Source organism: Oncorhynchus gorbuscha, linkage group LG06 (genome assembly GCF_021184085.1).
Source record: "Oncorhynchus gorbuscha isolate QuinsamMale2020 ecotype Even-year linkage group LG06, OgorEven_v1.0, whole genome shotgun sequence".
Lineage (NCBI taxonomy): Eukaryota > Metazoa > Chordata > Actinopteri > Salmoniformes > Salmonidae > Oncorhynchus > Oncorhynchus gorbuscha.
This window is the reverse complement of record NC_060178.1, coordinates 88,317,637-88,337,500: the sequence shown is the minus strand read 5'-3', so window position 1 is coordinate 88,337,500 and position 19,864 is coordinate 88,317,637.

Genomic DNA, 19,864 nt, shown 5'->3' with positions numbered 1-19,864 from the left:
GAGAGAGAGAGAGAGAGAGAGAGAGAGAGAGAGAGAGAGAGAGAGAGAGAGAGAGAGAGAGAGAGAGAGAGAGAGAGAGAGAGCAAGAGCAAAGAGAGAGAGCGAGAGCAAATAGAGAGAGAGCAAGAGCAAAGAGGGAGGGAGCAAAGAGAGAGCGAGAGAGTGAGAGCAAAGCGAGAGAGTGAGAGCAAAGAGAGAGAGAGCAAAGAGAGAGAGAGCAAAGTGAGAGCGAGAGTAAAGAGAGAGAGAGCGAGAGCAAAGAGAGAGGGAGCAAAGAGAAAGAGAGAGAGTGAGAGCAAAGAGAGAGAGCGAGAGCAAAGCGAGAGAGAGAGCGAGAGCAAAAATAGAGAGAGCGAGAGAGCAAAGAGAGAGCGAGAGTAAAGAGAGAGAGAGTGAGAGCAAAGAGAGAGCGAGAGCAAAGAGAGAGAGAGAGGGCAAAAGAGAGAGCAAAGAGAGAGAGAGCGAAGAGAGAAAGAGAGAGAGCGAGAGCAAAGAGAGAGAGAGAGTGAGAGCAAAGCGAGAGAGCAACGAGAGCGAGAGAGAGCAAAGAGAGAGAGAGAGAGAGAGAGAGAGAGAGAGAGAGAGAGAGAGAGAGAGAGAGAGAGAGAGAGAGAACAAAGAGAGAGTGAGAGTAAAGAGAGAGAGAGCGAGAGCAAAGAGAGAGGGAGCGAAGAGAGAGAAAGCGAGAGCAAAGAGAGAGAGAGAGTGAGAGCAAAGAGAGAGTGAGAGCAAAGAGAGAGAGAGAGAGCAAAGAGAGAGCGAGAGCAAAGAGAGAGAGAGAGCGAGAGCAAAGAGAGAGAGAGAGAGCGAGAGAGCAAAGAGAGAGCGAGAGTTAAGAGAGAAAGACAGAGAGCAAAGAGAGAGAGCAAAGAGAGAGAGCAAAGAGAGAGAGAGAGCGAAGAGAGAGAGAGAGAGAGAGAGAGAGAGAGAGAGAGAGAGAGAGAGCAAAGAGAGAGCGAGAGCAAAGAGAGAGAGCGAGAGCAAATAGAGAGAGAGCAAGAGCAAAGAGGGAGGGAGCAAAGAGAGAGCGAGAGAGTGAGAGCAAAGCGAGAGAGCGAGAGCAAAGAGAGAGAGAGCAAAGAGAGAGAGAGCGAGAGCAAAGAGAGAGGGAGCAAAGAGAAAGAGAGAGTGAGAGCAAAGAGAGAGAGCGAGAGCAAAGCGAGAGAGAGAGCGAGAGCAAAAATAGAGAGAGCGAGAGAGCAAAGAGAGAGCGAGAGTAAAGAGAGAGAGAGTGAGAGCAAAGAGAGAGCGAGAGCAAAGAGAGAGAGAGAGCAAAAGAGAGAGCAAAGAGAGAGAGAGCGAAGAGAGAAAGAGAGAGAGCGAGAGCAAAGAGAGAGAGAGAGTGAGAGCAAAGCGAGAGAGCAACGAGAGCGAGAGAGAGCAAAGAGAGAGAGAGCAAAGAGAGAGCGAGAGCAGAGAGAGAGAGAGAGAGAGAGAGAGAGAGAGAGAGAGAGAGAGAGTGAGTGAGTGAGTGAGAGCGAGAGCAAAAAGAGCAAAGAGAGCAAAGAGAGAGAGAGCAAAGAGAGAGAGAGCGAGCAAAGAGAGAGAGAGCGCGAGAGCAAAGAGAGAGAGAGAGAGCAAAGAGAGAGAGAGCGAGAGAGCAAAGAGAGAGCGAGAGTAAAGAGAGAGAGAGAGTGAGAGCAAAGAGGGAGAGAGAGCGAGAGCAAAGAGGGAGGGCGCAAAGAGAGAGCGAGAGAGTGAGAGCAAAGCGAGAGAGCAAAGAGAGCGAGAGAGAGCAGAGAGAGAGAGCAAAGAGAGAGCGAGAGCAAAGAGAGAAAGAAAGAGAGAGAGAGAGAAGAGAGAGAGAGAGAGTGAGTGAGAGCGAGAGCAAAGAGAGAGAGAGCAAAGAAAGGAAAAGAGAGAGGGAGAGAGAGAGAGAGCAAAGAGAGAGAGAGAGCAAAGAGAGAAAGAAAGAGAGAGAGAGAGAGAGAGAGAGAGAGAGAGAGAGAGAGAGAGAGAGAGAGAGAGAGAGAGAGAGAGCAAAGAGAGAGTGAGAGTAAAGAGAGAGCGAGCGAGAGCAAAGAGAGAGGGAGCGAAGAGAGAGAGAGCGAGAGCAAAGAGAGAGAGAGAGTGAGAGCAAAGAGAGAGTGAGAGCAAAGAGAGAGAGAGAGAGCAAAGAGAGAGCAAGAGCAAAGAGAGAGAGAGAGCGAGAGCAAAGAGAGAGAGAGAGAGCGAGAGAGCAAAGAGAGAGCGAGAGTTAAGAGAGAAAGACAGAGAGCAAAGAGAGAGAGCAAAGAGAGAGAGAGAGAGAGCAAGAGAGAGAGAAAGAGAGAGAGAGAGAGAGAGAGAGAGAGAGAGAGAGAGAGAGAGAGAGAGAGAGAGAGAGAGAGAGAGAGAGAGAGAGAGAGAGAGAGAGAGAGAGAGAGAGAGAGAGAGCAAAGAGAGAGCAAAGAGAGAGCGAGAGCAAAGAGAGAGAGCGAGAGCAAATAGAGAGAGAGCAAGAGCAAAGAGGGAGGGAGCAAAGAGAGAGAGAGAGAGTGAGAGCAAAGAGAGAGCGAGAGCAAAGAGAGAGAGAGCAAAGAGAGAGAGAGCAAAGTGAGAGCGAGAGTAAAGAGAGAGAGAGCGAGAGCAAAGAGAGAGGGAGCAAAGAGAAAGAGAGAGAGTGAGAGCAAAGAGAGAGAGCGAGAGCAAAGCGAGAGAGAGAGAGAGCAAAAATAGAGAGAGCGAGAGAGAGAGAGAGAGCAAAGAGAGAGAGAGAGAGAGCAAAGAGAGAGCGAGAGCAAAGAGAGAGAGAGAGAGCAAAGAGAGAGCAAAAGAGAGAGCGAAGAGAGAAAGAGAGAGAGCGAGAGCAAAGAGAGAGAGAGAGTGAGAGCAAAGCGAGAGAGCAACGAGAGCGAGAGAGAGCAAAGAGAGAGAGAGAGAGAGAGAGAGAGAGAGAGAGAGAGAGAGAGAGAGAGAGAGAGAGAGAACAAAGAGAGAGAGAGTAAAGAGAGAGAGAGAGAGAGCAAAGAGAGAGGGAGCGAAGAGAGAGAAAGCGAGAGCAAAGAGAGAGAGAGAGTGAGAGCAAAGAGAGAGTGAGAGCAAAGAGAGAGAGAGAGAGCAAAGAGAGAGCGAGAGCAAAGAGAGAGAGAGCGAGAGCAAAGAGAGAGAGAGAGAGCGAGAGAGCAAAGAGAGAGCGAGAGTTAAGAGAGAAAGACAGAGAGCAAAGAGAGAGAGCAAAGAGAGAGAGCAAAGAGAGAGAGAGAGCGAAAGAGAGAGAGAGAGAGAGAGAGAGAGAGAGAGAGAGAGAGAGAGAGAGAGAGACAGAGAGAGAGAGAGAGAGCAAAGAGAGAGAGAGAAGAGAGAGAGAGAGAGAGAGAGAGAGAGAGAGAGAGAGAGAGAGAGAGAGAGAGAGAGAGCAAAGAGAGAGCGAGAGCAAAGAGAGAGAGCGAGAGCAAATAGAGAGAGAGCAAGAGCAAAGAGGAGGGAGCAAAGAGAGAGCGAGAGAGTGAGAGCAAAGCGAGAGAGCGAGAGCAAAGAGAGAGAGAGCAAAGAGAGAGAGAGCGAGAGCAAAGAGAGAGGGAGCAAAGAGAAAGAGAGAGTGAGAGCAAAGAGAGAGAGCGAGAGCAAAGCGAGAGAGAGAGCGAGAGCAAAAATAGAGAGAGCGAGAGAGCAAAGAGAGAGCGAGAGAAAGAGAGAGAGAGAGAGCAAAGAGAGAGCGAGAGCAAAGAGAGAGAGAGAGCAAAAGAGAGAGCAAAGAGAGAGAGAGCGAAGAGAGAAAGAGAGAGAGCGAGAGCAAAAGAGAGAGAGAGTGAGAGCAAAGAGAGAGAGCAACGAGAGCGAGAGAGAGCAAGAGAGAGAGAGCAAAGAGAGAGCGAGAGCAGAGAGAGAGAGAGAGAGAGAGAGAGAGAGAGAGAGAGAGAGAGAGTGAGTGAGTGAGTGAGAGCGAGAGCAAAAAGAGCAAAGAGAGCAAAGAGAGAGAGAGCAAAGAGAGAGAGAGCGAGCAAAAGAGAGAGAGCGCGAGAGCAAAGAGAGAGAGAGAGAGCAAAGAGAGAGAGAGCGAGAGAGCAAAGAGAGAGCGAGAGTAAAGAGAGAGAGAGAGTGAGAGCAAAGAGGGAGAGAGAGCGAGAGCAAAGAGGGAGGGCGCAAAGAGAGAGCGAGAGAGTGAGAGCAAAGCGAGAGAGCAAAGAGAGCGAGAGAGAGCAGAGAGAGAGAGCAAAGAGAGAGCGAGAGCAAAGAGAGAAAAGAGAGAGAGAGAGAGAGAGAGAGAGAGAGAGAGAGTGAGTGAGAGCGAGAGCAAAGAGAGAGAGAGCAAAGAAAGCGGGGGCAAAGAGAGAGGGAGAGAGAGAGAGCAAAGAGAGAGCGAGAGCAAAGAGAGAAAGAAAGAGAGAGAGAGAGAGAGAGAGAGAGAGAGAGAGAGAGAGAGAGAGAGAGAGAGAGAGAGAGAGAGAGCAAAGAGAGAGTGAGAGTAAAGAGAGAGCGAGCGAGAGCAAAGAGAGAGGAGCGAAGAGAGAGAGAGCGATAGCAAAGAGAGAGAGAGAGTGAGAGCAAAGAGAGAGTGAGAGCAAAGAGAGAGAGAGAGAGCAAAGAGAGAGCAAGAGCAAAGAGAGAGAGAGAGCGAGAGCAAAGAGAGAGAGAGAGAGCGAGAGAGCAAAGAGAGAGCGAGAGTTAAGAGAGAAAGACAGAGAGCAAAGAGAGAGAGCAAAGAGAGAGAGAGAGAGAGCGAAGAGAGAGAGAGAGAGAGAGAGAGAGAGAGAGAGAGAGAGAGAGAGAGAGAGAGAGAGAGAGAGAGAGAGAGAGAGAGAGAGAGAGAGAGAGAGAGAGAGAGAGAGAGAGAGAGCAAAGAGAGAGCAAAGAGAGAGAGAGCAAAGAGAGAGAGCGAGAGCAAATAGAGAGAGAGCAAGAGCAAAGAGGGAGGGAGCAAAGAGAGAGAGAGAGAGTGAGAGCAAAGCGAGAGAGCGAGAGCAAAGAGAGAGAGAGCAAAGAGAGAGAGAGCAAAAGAGAGCGAGAGTAAAGAGAGAGAGAGCGAGAGCAAAGAGAGAGGGAGCAAAGAGAAAGAGAGAGAGTGAGAGCAAAGAGAGAGAGCGAGAGCAAAGCGAGAGAGAGAGCGAGAGCAAAAATAGAGAGAGCGAGAGAGCAAAGAGAGAGCGAGAGTAAAGAGAGAGAGAGAGAGCAAAGAGAGAGCGAGAGCAAAGAAGAGAGAGGGCAAAAGAGAGAGCAAAGAGAGAGAGAGCGAAGAGAGAAAGAGAGAGAGCGAGAGCAAAGAGAGAGAGAGAGAGAGCAAAGCGAGAGAGCAACGAGAGAGAGAGAGAGCAAAGAGAGAGAGAGAGAGAGAGAGAGAGAGAGAGAGAGAGAGAGAGAGAGAGAGAGAAGAGAGAGAGAGAGAGACAACAAAGAGAGAGTGAGAGTAAAGAGAGAGAGAGCGAGAGCAAAGAGAGAGGGAGCGAAGAGAGAGAAAGCGAGAGCAAAGAGAGAGAGAGAGTGAGAGCAAAGAGAGAGTGAGAGCAAAGAGAGAGAGAGAGAGCAAAGAGAGAGCGAGAGCAAAGAGAGAGAGAGAGCGAGAGCAAAGAGAGAGAGAGAGAGCGAGAGAGCAAAGAGAGAGCGAGAGTTAAGAGAGAAAGACAGAGAGCAAAGAGAGAGAGCAAAGAGAGAGAGCAAAGAGAGAGAGAGAGCGAAGAGAGAGAGAGAGAGAGAGAGAGAGAGAGAGAGAGAGAGAGAGAGAGAGAGAGAGAGAGAGCGAGAGAGCAAAGAGAGAGCGAGAGCAAAGAGAGAGAGCGAGAGCAAATAGAGAGAGAGCAAGAGCAAAGAGGGAGGGAGCAAAGAGAGAGCGAGAGAGTGAGAGCAAAGCGAGAGAGCGAGAGCAAAGAGAGAGAGAGCAAAGAGAGAGAGAGCGAGAGCAAAGAGAGAGGGAGCAAAGAGAAAGAGAGAGTGAGAGCAAAGAGAGAGAGCGAGAGCAAAGCGAGAGAGAGAGCGAGAGCAAAAATAGAGAGAGCGAGAGAGCAAAGAGAGAGCGAGAGTAAAGAGAGAGAGAGTGAGAGCAAAGAGAGAGCGAGAGCAAAGAGAGAGAGAGAGCAAAAGAGAGAGCAAAGAGAGAGAGAGCGAAGAGAGAAAGAGAGAGAGCGAGAGCAAAGAGAGAGAGAGAGTGAGAGCAAAGCGAGAGAGCAACGAGAGCGAGAGAGAGCAAAGAGAGAGAGAGCAAAGAGAGAGCGAGAGCAAAGAAAGAGAGAGAGAGAGAGAGAGAGAGAGAGAGAGAGAGAGAGAGAGAGAGAGAGAGAGAGTGAGTGAGTGAGTGAGAGCGAGAGCAAAAAGAGCAAAGAGAGCAAAGAGAGAGAGAGCAAAGAGAGAGAGAGCGAGCAAAGAGAGAGAGAGCGCGAGAGCAAAGAGAGAGAGAGAGAGCAAAGAGAGAGAGAGCGAGAGAGCAAAGAGAGAGCGAGAGTAAAGAGAGAGAGAGAGTGAGAGCAAAGAGGGAGAGAGAGCGAGAGCAAAGAGGGAGGGCGCAAAGAGAGAGCGAGAGAGTGAGAGCAAAGCGAGAGAGCAAAGAGAGCGAGAGAGAGCAGAGAGAGAGAGCAAAGAGAGAGCGAGAGCAAAGAGAGAAAGAAAGAGAGAGAGAGAGAGAGAGAGAGAGTGAGTGAGAGCGAGAGCAAAGAGAGAGAGAGCAAAGAAAGCGGGGGGCAAAGAGAGAGGGAGAGAGAGAGAGCAAAGAGAGAGAGAGCAAAGAGAGAAAAAAAGAGAGAGAGAGAGAGAGAGAGAGAGAGAGAGAGAGAGAGAGAGAGAGAGAGAGAGCGAGAGCAAAGAGAGAGAGCAAAGAAAGCGGGGGCAAAGAGAGAGGGAGAGAGAGAGAGCAAAGCGAGAAAGAAAGCGAGAGCAGAGAGAGAGAGAGAGAGAGAGAGAGAGAGAGAGAGAGAGAGAGAGAGAGAGAGAGAGAGAGAGAGAGAGAGAGAGCGAGAGCAAAGAGAGAGAGAGCAAAGAGAGAGAGAGAGCAAAGAGAGAGAGAGAGCAAAGAGAGAGAGAGAGAGAGAGAGAGAGAGAGAGAGAGAGAGAGAGAGAGAGAGAGAGAGAGAGCAGAGAGAGAGAGCAAAGAGGAAAAGTAGAAATTCTCTGGTGTGGGCTAATGAAAATTGGGTATTGAGAGGAGCATTCCTCCAGTGGCTGTATGCTCCTAAGTGTCATTTACTAAACAAATATCGTACCACATGCAGCTATAATATGTTCAATAGAAGTGCAATAAATCTTAATAATATATTAAAATGGAATCCTCATATTAAATTCCCTGCAGGTCCCTGCAGGTTTCTTTTTTATTTTACCCTTGTTTTACCAGGGAAGTTGACTGAGGACACATTCTCATTTACAGCAACGACCTGAAGGAGGTGATGTATTGAAAATCAACAAAGATAAAGGCAAGGATCAATGCCAGGAATAAAAACTATTATACTATGAAGAATGTAAATAACTGCATACTGTACATACTGTAAATACCTTACATACTTTACATACTGTGCATACTGTAAATACCTTACATACTTTACATACTGTGTGTAACACTTTAATATGGTACATACTTTACAAAATGTACATATTTTACATACAGTCGTGGGCAAATGTTTTGAGAATGACACAAATATAAATTTTCACAAAGTCTGCTGCCTCAGTTTGTATGATGGCAATTTGCATATACTCCAGCATGTTATGAAGAGTGATCAGATTAATTGCAATTAATTGCTAAGTCCTTCTTTGTATTGGAAATGAACTGAATCACAAAAAAAACATTTCCACTGCATTTCAGCCCTGCCACAAAAGGACCAGCTGACATCATGACAGTGATTCTCTCGTTTACACAGGTGTGAGTGTTGACGAGGACAAGGCTAGAGATTACTCTGTCATGCTGATTGAGTTCAAATAACAGACTGGAAGCTTCAAAAGTAGGGAGGTGCTTGGAATCATTGTTCTTCCTCTTTCAAACATGGTTACCTGCAAGGAAACACGTGCCGTTGTCATTGCTTTGCACAAAAGGGGCTTCACAGGCAACAATATTGCTGCCAGTAAGATTGCACCTAAATCAACCATTTATCAGCTCATCAAGAACTTCAAGGAGAGCAGTTCAATTGCTGTGAAGAAGTCTCAGGGCGCCCAAGAAAGGAGGATGTCCTGGTGTCAAGAAGGGCAGCAAAGAAGCCACTTCTCTCCAGGAAAAACATCAGAGACAGACTGATATTCTGCAAAAGCTACAGGGATTGGACTGCTGAGGACTGGGGTAAAGTAATTTTCTCTGATGAATCCCCTTTCCGATTGTTTGGGGCATCCAGAAAAAAGGCTTGTCTGGAGAAGACAACGTGAGCGCTACCATCAGTCCTGTGTCATGCCAACAGTAAAGTATCCTGACACCATTCATGTGTGGGGTTGCTTCTCAGCCAAGGGACTGGGCTCACTCACAATTTGCCTAAGACCACAGCCATGAATAAAGAATAGTACCAACACATCCTCCGAGAGCAACTTCTCCCAACCATCCAACAGTTCGGTGACGAACAATGCCTTTTCCAGCATGATGGAGCACCTTGCCAAAAGACAAAAGTGATAACTAAGTGGCTCGGGGAACAAAACATCGATATTTTGGGTCCATGGCCAAACTCCCCAGACCTTAATACCATTGAGAACTTGTGGTCAATCCTCAAGAGGCGGGTGGACAAACAAAAACCCACAAGTTCTGACAGCCTCCAAGCATTGATTATGCAAGAATGGGCTGCCATCAGTCAGGATATGTCCCAGAAATAAATGGGTCAACACTGCAAATATTGACTCTGAATCCACTTCATGTAATTGTCAAAAAAAGCCTTTAACACTTACAAAATGCTTGTAATTATACTTTGGTATTCCATAGTAACATCTGACAAAAATATCTGAAGACACAGGAGCAACAAACTTTGTGTAAATGTATATTTGTGTCATTCTCAAAAATTTTGGCCACGACTGTACTGTAATACTTCACACACGATACATCCTTCACATACTGCACATACCGTACATACTTTACATACTTTACAAACTGTGCATAATGTACATACATTATGTACTTTATATACTTTACATATTTTACATACTGTGATACTTTGTATATGTACATAATGTAAACACTTTGCATACTTTCCATACTTTCCATACTTTCCATACTGTATATACTGTACTTACTTTACATGCTTTACCTTCTTGACATACTGTACATACTTTCCATACTTTCCATACTGATTTACATACTTTACATACCGTGCATACTCTACATACTGTACATACTTTACATACTGTACATACGGTACATTATTTACATTATTTACATGTTTTACATACTGTACATACTTTGCATATTGTGTATACTGTAAATACTATACGCACTGTACATACTGTACATACTCAACATTATTTACAAACTTACATATTTTACAAGCTGTACATACTTTACATTTTTTAAGTCATACCTAAGAGAAGTATACAGTTCTACAAGTAATGATCTGTTGGAATGATAATGACATCATTGTATCATCAGATTGTCAGGCAACAGTTTAATGCGTCTCCTAAAGTTTTGCTGCTATGTGAAGTCAAACCAACAGGTGGCATGGCACTACTACCCAATCAACTCAACTGGTACTCATTCCCAGAGTGCAGTCTGGTAGCCAGCACAGCTGACTAAGAAGCTAGCTGTTTGTTATGTTCATGGAAATGTGGTTGTTTACCGGTTGTTGATTTTGTTGTGGAGTACACTTGATTACCAGTTATTTAGCAGACAGATAGATCTCAGGCAGTGAGGTCGATTTGGATTTCTTTACAAATTATAATAATTGTCAGGAATAGGATATCTAGTAACACTTTATTACTACTTTCATGAATAAGCCATTATAAATGTTTATACATTTTTATAAATGTGTATAAATGCTTCATAAATTATTACAAATGCTTATGAATAATGCTTGAAATGCTTAGAAATGTTACTATATAAAAAGTATGGATAGGTCATAGTATCAACAAACTATATGTTGATAAGCAACTGCTTGCTAAGGTTATGGTCAGGGTTAGGGTTCGGTTTAGAATAAGGGTTAGGGTAAGAGTTAAGTTCAGGGTTAGGACTAGGGAAAGGTTTAAGTTTAGAGTTTAGAGTAAGGATAAGGGTTAGTAGGTTAGTTGGTAGTTAGCTGAAATGTTACTGAAGAACATCTACAGTTGGAATATCCTAATACATTGCTACCAGTGCTTTTTCTTTGTGCTCTTTCTTTGTTTTTTTGCATCTGTGCATATTTGGGATATATAAGATCTCAAGAAAGTCAACAATTTCTGGTTACATATTTCAGTATCCTCTTTGCGTTTTCCTTTCATTTCCTAAGTACCCATGTTTAAAAGGGGATCTGCCACCTGCCTGGCCTAATTTCCTCTCAGCCCCACCGATTATAGACCTTTTCCCACCGACACTCTTCATGCTCCCACAAAGACCCTCATAATCCTGCTGCTTGTCCACAATAATGAACATTTCCTAGTTGGCCCATTATTAACACTACCACCCACAGGTCAGAGGATACAAAATCACCACTGGACACTGGCCTCCTCTGTCCCCCCCTCCTTGGCTGCTGGTTTTAAATACTATTCGAAATAATATTATTACTATAATACTATCCACTTTATTTTTGAAGAGTTTCATTCCAAAATGCTACGTATCCATTTTCAGAAATGTTGGTAAATTTGCTTTTATTGTTTAAAAAAAATTAACACCGAATCCCTGTCAGTCCGGCGGGCACGGGAAATGTGGTGTATAGAAGACCGCTTTGCCCGGTGTCGATTGGGGGCCTGAGTCCTTCTGATCGAGGGTTAGCCCGTGGACAGTTTGAGGCCAGTAATGGCCCCCATCACGCCGGGGTCCGGTCTTTTCGGAGCCGGGTTGCTCGGGAATGCAGCCCAAAGCGGGTGGTAAACTCCATCTAAGGCTAAATACTGGCACGAGACCGATAGACGACAAGTACCGTAACTTTGAAGAGAGATTTCAAGAGGGTGTGAAACTGTTGAGAGGTAAACGGATGGGGTCCGCGCAGTCTGCCCGAAGGATTCAACTCGGCGGGTCAGGGTCGGCCGTTCCGGTGTGGTAATATCCCCTTGTGGGACTGACCCCTGGTCGGGCTTGGCCCCCGCTGGGTGCATTTCCTCTGTCGGTGGTGCGCCGCGACCGGCTCTGGGTCGGCTTGGAAGGACTTGGGGTGAAGGTGGCTACCGGTTTCGGCCGTGAGCTTTACAGCGCCCCTGCTCCGTTCTCGCCTTCAGGGGCCGAGGACTTAGTACCCGCTGCATCATGTCCCCCTGCGGGGGGGCACGGGGCCCCTTGCCCCCGGCGCGACCGTCAACCGGGTCGGACTGACCTCAGTGCGAACCCACCCAACCCGTCTTGGAAACAATGACCACGGACCAAGGAGTCTGTTTTCTCCGAACACACCCCGTGGCGCAATGAAAGTGAGAAAAGATGGTGAACTATGCCTGGGCAGGGCGAAGCCAGAGGAAACTCTGGTGGAGGTCCGTAGCGGTCCTGACGTGCAAATCTGTCGTCCGATCTGGGTATAGGGGCGAAAGACTAATCGAACCATCTAGTAGCTGGTTCCCTCCGAAGTTTCTCTCAGGATATCGCCTTCCGTCCCGATAAAAGCTTGGATCGAGGGCTAACTTTCAATAGATCGCAGCGAGTGAGCTGCTCTGCTACGCATGTAATCCTGACCCAGAATCAGGTCGTCTACGTGTGATTTAGCACCAGCACCAGTGTTTTTCCATATCTAATTATGGCATGGGTTTGTTCAATGACAGACATGTATTTCTTGAAAATCTATCACTTGATGGTTTAATTTCAGAGAGACAAATAATCATGTTTTTTTTTGCTAAATGCTACACTATATATACAAAAGTATGTGGACACCCCTTCAAATTTGTGGATTCGTCTATTTCTTCCAAACCCGTTGATGACAGGTTAATAAAATCGAGCACACAGCCATGCATTCTCCATAGACAAACATTGGCAGTAGAATGGCCTTACTGAAGAGCTCACTGACTTTCAATGTGACACCGTCATAGGATGCCAACCAGTCAGTTCATCAAATTTCTGCCCGACTAGAGCTGCCCTGGTCAAAAGTGCTGTTATTGTGAAGTGGAAACATATAGGAGCAACAACGACTAGACCACACAAGCTCACAGAACGGGACCGCCTAGTGCTGAAGTGTAGTGTGTAGAAATCATCTGTCCTCGGTTGCAACACTCACTACCCGAGTTCCAAAATGCCTCTGGAAGCAACGCCAGCGCAATAACTTTCCGGGAGCTTCATGAAATGGGTTTCCATGGCCAGCAGTCACACACAAGCCTAAAATCACCCATGTGCAATGCCAAGCTTTGGCTGGAGTGGGGTAAAGCATGCGCCATTGGACTCACTAGAAACACATTCTCTGGAGTGATGAATCACGCTTCACCATCTTCACCATCATAATCTTGTTTGGCTGATGCCAGAAGAATGCTACCTGCCCCAATGCATAGTGCAACTTTAACGTTTGGTGGATGAGTAATAATGGATGTTTTTCATGGTTCGGGCTCGGCCACTTAGTTCCAGTGAAGGCGAGCCAGGCCTAATCACCCAACTTTAGTGTCGGACCTCACTAATGCTCTTGTGGCTGAATGGAAGCAAGTCCGCGAAGCAATGTTCCAACATCTAGTGGAAAGCCTTCCCAGAAGAGTGGAGACTGTTGAAGCAGCAAAGGGGGGACCAACTCCATATTAATGCCCAGGATTTTGGAATGAGATGTTCGACGAGTAGGTGTCCACATACTTTTGGTCATGTAGTGTATATAACCGCCTCATTCTCAGATAAATAAGTACTACTGCTAGGTTTTACACAGTCAAATATAACAGATAATTAAATAGAGTAATATAAGATCTGTATGTAAAACATTTACAATTGACATTTCAGTTATTTAGCAGATGCTCTTATCCAGAGCAACATGCAATAAGTGCACACATCAGTGTAACACATTTCTGTGAATTTACAGCAACACTTTTACAGTTCGCTACTATAACTCTAAATTACAGTGCAGTACTGTAAAGAGCAATATATTATGGGGACTCAATGGCATTCTGCTACACTGCTGTGAAATTACCTGTTTTGCTGTATATTTACAGCAGCATACTGTGAATTATGGTGCATTATGGGAAAAATTGGTGATATTCTGAGTGCTGTCCTTGGGCTTTGTTGGATTCGTAGTGGTTAGTGAACTGAGCCTCAAACCAGCTAGCTATGGGGACTATTTTCTATGGCCAACTCTTAACATTTGAGAGCTTTGTAACAATAGGAGTGGGGGCCACTTGTTTTTAAATTATTGTCACGTTCTGACCTTACCCTTACAGAAACACCCACCACCATAGGACCAAGCAGCGTGGTAATGAGCAGCAGCAGGAGAGGCAGCGATATTTGGAGAACTGGACTTGGGAGGAGATTCTGGACGGCAAAGGACCCTGGTCACAGCCAGGGGAATATCGCCGCCCCGAAGCAGAGCTGGATGCAGCGAAAGCAGAGAGGCGCTGGTATGAGGAGGCAGCACGGCAGCGCGGCTGGAAGCACACGGGGAGTGTGGCGAAATCAGGTAGGAGACCTGTGCCAACTCCCCGTGCTTACCGTGGAGAGAGAGGGCGTCGTACTGGTCAGGCACCGTGTTATGCGGTGGAGCGCACGGTGTCTCCTCGGGCAGGCATACATGGCACCAGCCTTACGCATGGTGTCCCCGGTTCGCCAGCACAGCCCAGTGCGGGATATTCCACCTCGTCGCACTGGCCTGGCTACGGGGAGCATTCAACCAGGTAAGGTTGGGCAGGCTCGGTGCTCAAGAGCTCCAGTGCACCTACACAGTCCGGTCTATCCGGTGCCACCTCCACGCACCAGCACTCCGGTGGCAGCCCCCCGCACCAGGCTGTCTCTCCATCTTCTTGCTACAGGTGCCTGTCCAGCGCTGTCAGAGCCTTCCTCCTGCCCAGCGCTGCCAGAGTCTCCAAATTGTCCCGAGTTGCCAGAGCCGCCAGTCAGCCAGGTACAGCCAGAGTCTCCCGTCTGTCCTGAGCTGCCAGAGTCTTCCATCTGTCCTGAGCCGCCAGAGTCTCCCGTCTGTCCTGAGCCGCCAGAGTCTCCCGTCTGTCTTGAGTCGCCAGAGCCGCCAGTCAGCCAGGAGCTGCCAGAGCCGCCAGTCAACAAGGAGCCGCCAGAGCCGTCAATCAGCCAGGAGCCGCCAGAGCCGTCAGCCAAACAGGAATCGCCAGAGCCGCCAGTCAGCCAGGAGCTGCCAGAGTTGTTAGTCAGCTAGGCTAACAGCTAACAGTGGGGTCCACGTCCCGCGCCAGAACTGCCACCGCGGACAGGGGGGGGGGGTACTGTCACGTTCTGACCTTAGTTCCTTTGTTTTTGTATTTGTTTTAGTATTTAGTCAGGGCGTAAGTTGGGGTGGGCAGTCTATGTTGGTTTTTCTATGTTGGTTTTTGAGTTCGGCCTAGTATGGTTCTCATCAGAGACAGCTGTCAATTGTTGTTCCTGATTGAGAATCATACTTAGCTATCCTGGTTTCACTTTTGGTTTGTGGGTGTTTATTTTCCGTGTTTGTGTTTAGGCCACACGGGACTGTTTCGTTTGTTTCACGTTGTTTGTTTTGTATTTTGTAGTGTTCAGTTTTGCTTATTAAATTATGGACACTTACTACACTGCGCTTTGGTCATCCTCTCTTTCTCCCGACGACAACCCTTACAATTATTACTGTATCTCTCTGACTCTTTCTTTTTATCTGTCTTTCTTTCTTCTCCTTTCTCTCTCTCTCTCTTTCTCTGTTACGAGAATTATGTTATCAATGTTCATAAACTGAACTTCAATTAAACTGCTCAGTCTGCAAACCAGAATTTGTAAGATTCTAGTTGAATGAAACAGACAGAGTCCCAGCCTACAATAATCAGGAAGTTTATTCACGAGAGCGCTAAAAATCATACAATGCACATAGCCTTTTATACCTCACATTTGGTCATATAAATGCCCCTCCTCTTCTCTAACACTGTCAATGCTGTTTACAAGTCTTCTTCTACACATACATTGCTTATCTTATCATATCCTGCAACCTGTTACACAATCTTCTGCAAGCCTAACGGTTTCTCCCCTCCCTGGGTGGGGAGACCTCCTTCCCTGTTATTAGTTTCACAGTGGTCCCAAGTTGTCTGCCACAGTTCCTTGTCTGTTAAACTGTTCCTCTTTTTCTATGCATAATTCTAGTCTTATGATTCAAATACATCTCACTCCATTATCCAGTGACAGGGTGGAATACTGTTAGTTATTGCCTTAACATTAATTTGAAAGTATAAATCATTTAGTCATTATCTTACCATTACCTTAAACATATGAATCTCCATTATATTCCCTCACTTTCTTTCTTTATTATCTCTCTCTCTCTCTCTCTCTCTCTCTCTCTCTCTCTCTCTCTCTCTCTCTCTCTCTCTCTCTCTCTCTCTCTCTCTCTCTCTCTCTATTTTTTTTATTCTCTTCCATTCTTTCTCCCTCTCTCAGTGGTCAGCAGTCTCAGAGGAGGGACATCCACTTGGCATGGAGTCTCTGTCTGTCTGTCTGTCTGTCTGTCTGTCTGTCTGTCTGTCTGTCTGTCTGTCTGTCTGTCTGTCTGTCTGTCTGTCTGTCTGTCTGTCTGTCTGTCTGTCTGTCTGTCTGTCTGTCTGTCTGTCTGTCTGTCTGTCTGTCTGTCTGTCTGTCTGTCTGTCTGTCTGTCTGTCTGTCTGTCTGTCTGTCTGTCTGTCTGTCTGTCTGTGTCTGTCTCTCTGTCTGTGTCTGTGTGTGTCAGAGGAGGGCCAACCCCTCAGCATGGTACTTGTTTTAAAATTATTATAACATTTGGTGGCTCTTTTTGGAATATTAATCAGAAGAGGGAATTGGCCTAATTCTACTGTGCATGCGTTGTTTTTCTCTGCACTCTGAGGATAATCTTACAGACCCCACACTACACTGCCATATAGTGCAATTGGTTCTATTATTGATTATAATAGTTTGAGCCAGATCCTAATTTTTATGTCTAATTTAATAGTTTATTTTAGTTTAATTGTTATGCAGGTGAATGAGGACCCAAAAGCGACTTGGCGAAAACAGAGTCTTTATTCCAGTAAAGGAAATAGGCAATACTCCTAGACAAATCGGAGCAGAAAACAAAGCATAAAAAACGAATTCCACTCGTAGTGACGAGGACAGACTGGAGACTCGACCATAAACTGTAGGTTGCCTCGGGAAGGCACCGACCGTAGCAGACTCAGACACCTGCTCACACACAGCATCTGAGGGAAACAAGACACAGCACGGCGAACAATATACAAGGATCCGACAGGACAGAAACGGAAGACAAGGGGAGAAATAGGGACTCAGATAGGGATAGGGATAGGGAACAGGATAGGGAACAGGTGTGGAAAGACTAAATGAGTGAGTAGGAGAATAGGAACAGCTGGGAGCAGGAACGGAACGATAGAGAGAAGAGAGAGAGGGAGGGAGAGAGAAAAAACGGAACGAACCTAATAAGACCAGCAGGGGGAAAACGAACAGAAGGGAAAGCAAAATGACAAAACAATATAAGACAAAACATGACAGTACCCCCCCACTCACCGAGCGCCTCCTGGCGCTCTCGAGGAGGAACACTGGCGGCAACGGAGGAAATCATAGATCACAAACGGTCCAGCACGTCCCGAGAAAGAACCCAACTCCTCTCCTCAGGACCGTAACGGAAAACGATAAAAAGGGAAACTAGGGTACTACTCTAAAAAAAAAATGAGACACGGGTAGAGAACTGAAAGCTTTAGAGCAAACAGGACCAAACAGGCCAGGAGAGTAACAACTAGGGACAGACTGAGACACAGCAAGGGCAGGAACAAGAACAGGAGAGATGCGGTGGCAGGGAACAGACTGAGACCCAGCAAGACCAGGAGCAGAAGCAGAAAAAAAATTACCAGACTTATTCTGCGCGCAGTCCGAACACGCAGCCACGAAACGGCGCGTGTCACGCTCCTGAGTAGGCCACCAAAAGCGCTGGCGAATAGAAGCAAGAGTACCTCGAACGCCGGGATGGCCAGCTAACTTGGCAGAGTGAGCCCACTGAAGAACAGCCAGACGAGTAGAAACAGGAACGAAAAGAAGGTTACTAGGACAAGCGCGCGGAGACGCAGTGTGCGTGAGTGCTTGCTTAACCTGTCTCTCAATTCCCCAGACAGTCAACCCGACAACACGCCCAACAGGAAGGATCCCCTCAGGAACAGTAGAAGCCACAGAAGAACTAAAGAGACGGGATAAAGCATGAGGCTTGGTGTTCTTAGTACCCGGGCAATAAGAAATAACGAACTCGAAACGAGCGAAAAACAACGCCCAACGAACATGACGCGCATTCAGTCGTTTGGCAGAACGGATGTACTCAAGGTTCCTTTGGTCAGTCCAAACGACAAAAGGAACGGTCGCCCCCTCCAACCACTGTCGCCATTTGCCTAGGGTTAAACGGATGGCGAGCAGTTCACGGTTAGCCACATCATAGTTACGTTCCGACGGTGACAGGCGATGAGAAAAATACGCGCAAGGGTGGACCCCATCGTCAGTATCGGAGCGCTGGGACAGAATGGCTCCCACGCCCACCCCCGACGCGTCAACCTCGACAATAAACTGTTTAGTGACGTCAGGTGCAACAAGGATAGGAGCGGATGCAAAACGCTTCTTGAGGAGATCAGAACAACAATCATACGACCGGTGAGGAGGAAGGGAGTTGGTTCTGGACCGACTGAAGACCGTGCGCAGACCATGATATTCCTCCGGCACTCCTGTCAAATCACCAGGTTCCTCCTGTGAAGAGGGAGCAGAACAAACAGGAGAAATAGCAGACATTAAACACTTCACATGACAAGAAACGTTCCAGGAAAGGATAGAATTACTAGACCAATCAAAAGAAGGATTATGACACACAAGCCAGGGATGACCCAAAACAACAGGTGTAAAAGGTGAACAAAAAATCAAAAAAGAAATGGTCTCACTATGGTTACCAGATACAGTGAGGGTTAAAGGTAGTGTTTCACATAATATACTGGGGAGAGGACTACCATCCAAGGCAAACATGACCGTGGGCTCCCTAACTGTCTGAGAGGAATGTCATGTTCCCGAGCCCAGGCTTCGTCCATAAAACAGCCCTCCGCCCCAGAGTCTATTAATGCACTGCAGGAAGCTGCCGATCCGGTCCAGCGTAGATGGACCGGTAAGGTAGTACAGGTACTTGACGGAGAGGACCGTCTAGTAGCGCTTATCAGTCGCCCTCCGCTTACTGATGAGCTCTGGCCTTTAACTGGACATGAAATGACAAAATGACCAGCGGAACCGCAATAGAGACAGAGGCGGTTGGTGATTCTCCGTTCCCTCTCCTTAGTCGAAATGCGAATACCCCCAGCTGCATGGGCTCAACACCTGAGTCAGTGGGGAAAGATGGTAGTGTCGGAGAGAGGGGAGACACAGTTAACGCGAGCTCTCTTCTATGAGCTCGGTGACGAAGATCTACCCGTCGTTCAATGCGAATAGCGAGTTCAATCAAAGAATCCACGCTGGATGGAACCTCCCGAGAGAGAATCTCATCCTTAACCTTAGCGTGGAGTCCCTCCAGAAAACGAGCGAGCAACACCTGCTCGTTCCAGTTACTGGAGGCAGCAAGAGTGCGAAACTCTATAGAGTAATCCGTTATGGATCGATTACCTTGACATAGGGAAGACAGGGACCAGGAAGCTTCTTTCCCAAAAACTGAACGATCAAAAACCCTTATCATCTCCTCTTTAAAGTTCAGATAATTGTTAGTACACTCAGCGCTTGCCTCCCAGATAGCTGTGCCCCACTGCCGAGCCCGACCAGTAAGGAGTGATATGACGTAGGCAATCCGAGCTCTCTCTCTTGAGTATGTGTTGGGTTGGAGAGAGAACACTATATCACACTGGGTGAGAAAGGAGCGGCACTCAGTGGGCTGCCCAGAATAACATGGTGGGTTATTAACCCTAGGTTCCGGAGGCTCGGAAGACCCGGAAGTAGCTGGTGGCACGAGACGAAGACTCTGATACTGTCCTGAGAGGTCGGAGACCTGAGCGGCCAGGATCTCAACGGCATGCCGAGCAGCAGACAATTCCTGCTCGTGTCTGCCGAGCATCGCTCCCTGGAACTCGAGAGTAGAGTAGAGAGAATCCATAGTCGCTGGGTCCATTCTTGGTCGGATCCTTCTGTTATGCAGGTGAATGAGGACCCAAAAGCGACTTGGCGAAAACAGAGTCTTTATTCCAGTAAAGGAAATAGGCAATACTCCTAGACAAATCGGAGCAGAAAACAAAGCATAAAAAACTAATTCCACTCGTAGTGACGAGGACAGACTGGAGACTCGACCATAAACTGTAGGTTGCCTCGGGAAGGCACCGACCGTAGCAGACTCAGACACCTGCTCACACGCAGCATCTGAGGGAAACAAGACACAGCACGGCGAACAATATACAAGGATCCGACAGGACAGAAACGGAAGACAAGGGGAGAAATAGGGACTCTAATCAGAGGACAAGATAGGGAACAGGTGTGGAAAGACTAAATGAGTGAGTAGGAGAATAGGAACAGCTGGGAGCAGGAACGGAACGATAGAGAGAAGAGAGAGAGGGAGGGAGAGAGAAGAAAAAAGGGAACGAACCTAATAAGACCAGCAGGGGGAAAACGAACAGAAGGGAAAGCAAAATGACAAGACAATATAAGACAAAACATGACATTAATGGCATAGAAAGCCCTCCTTGCTTTGTCTTTCAGTTGAATCACGGCCAAGTTGAGCAATTTAAAAATATATATATGTGGAGGTGTATATTCATTCATTTTTTTTTCAGC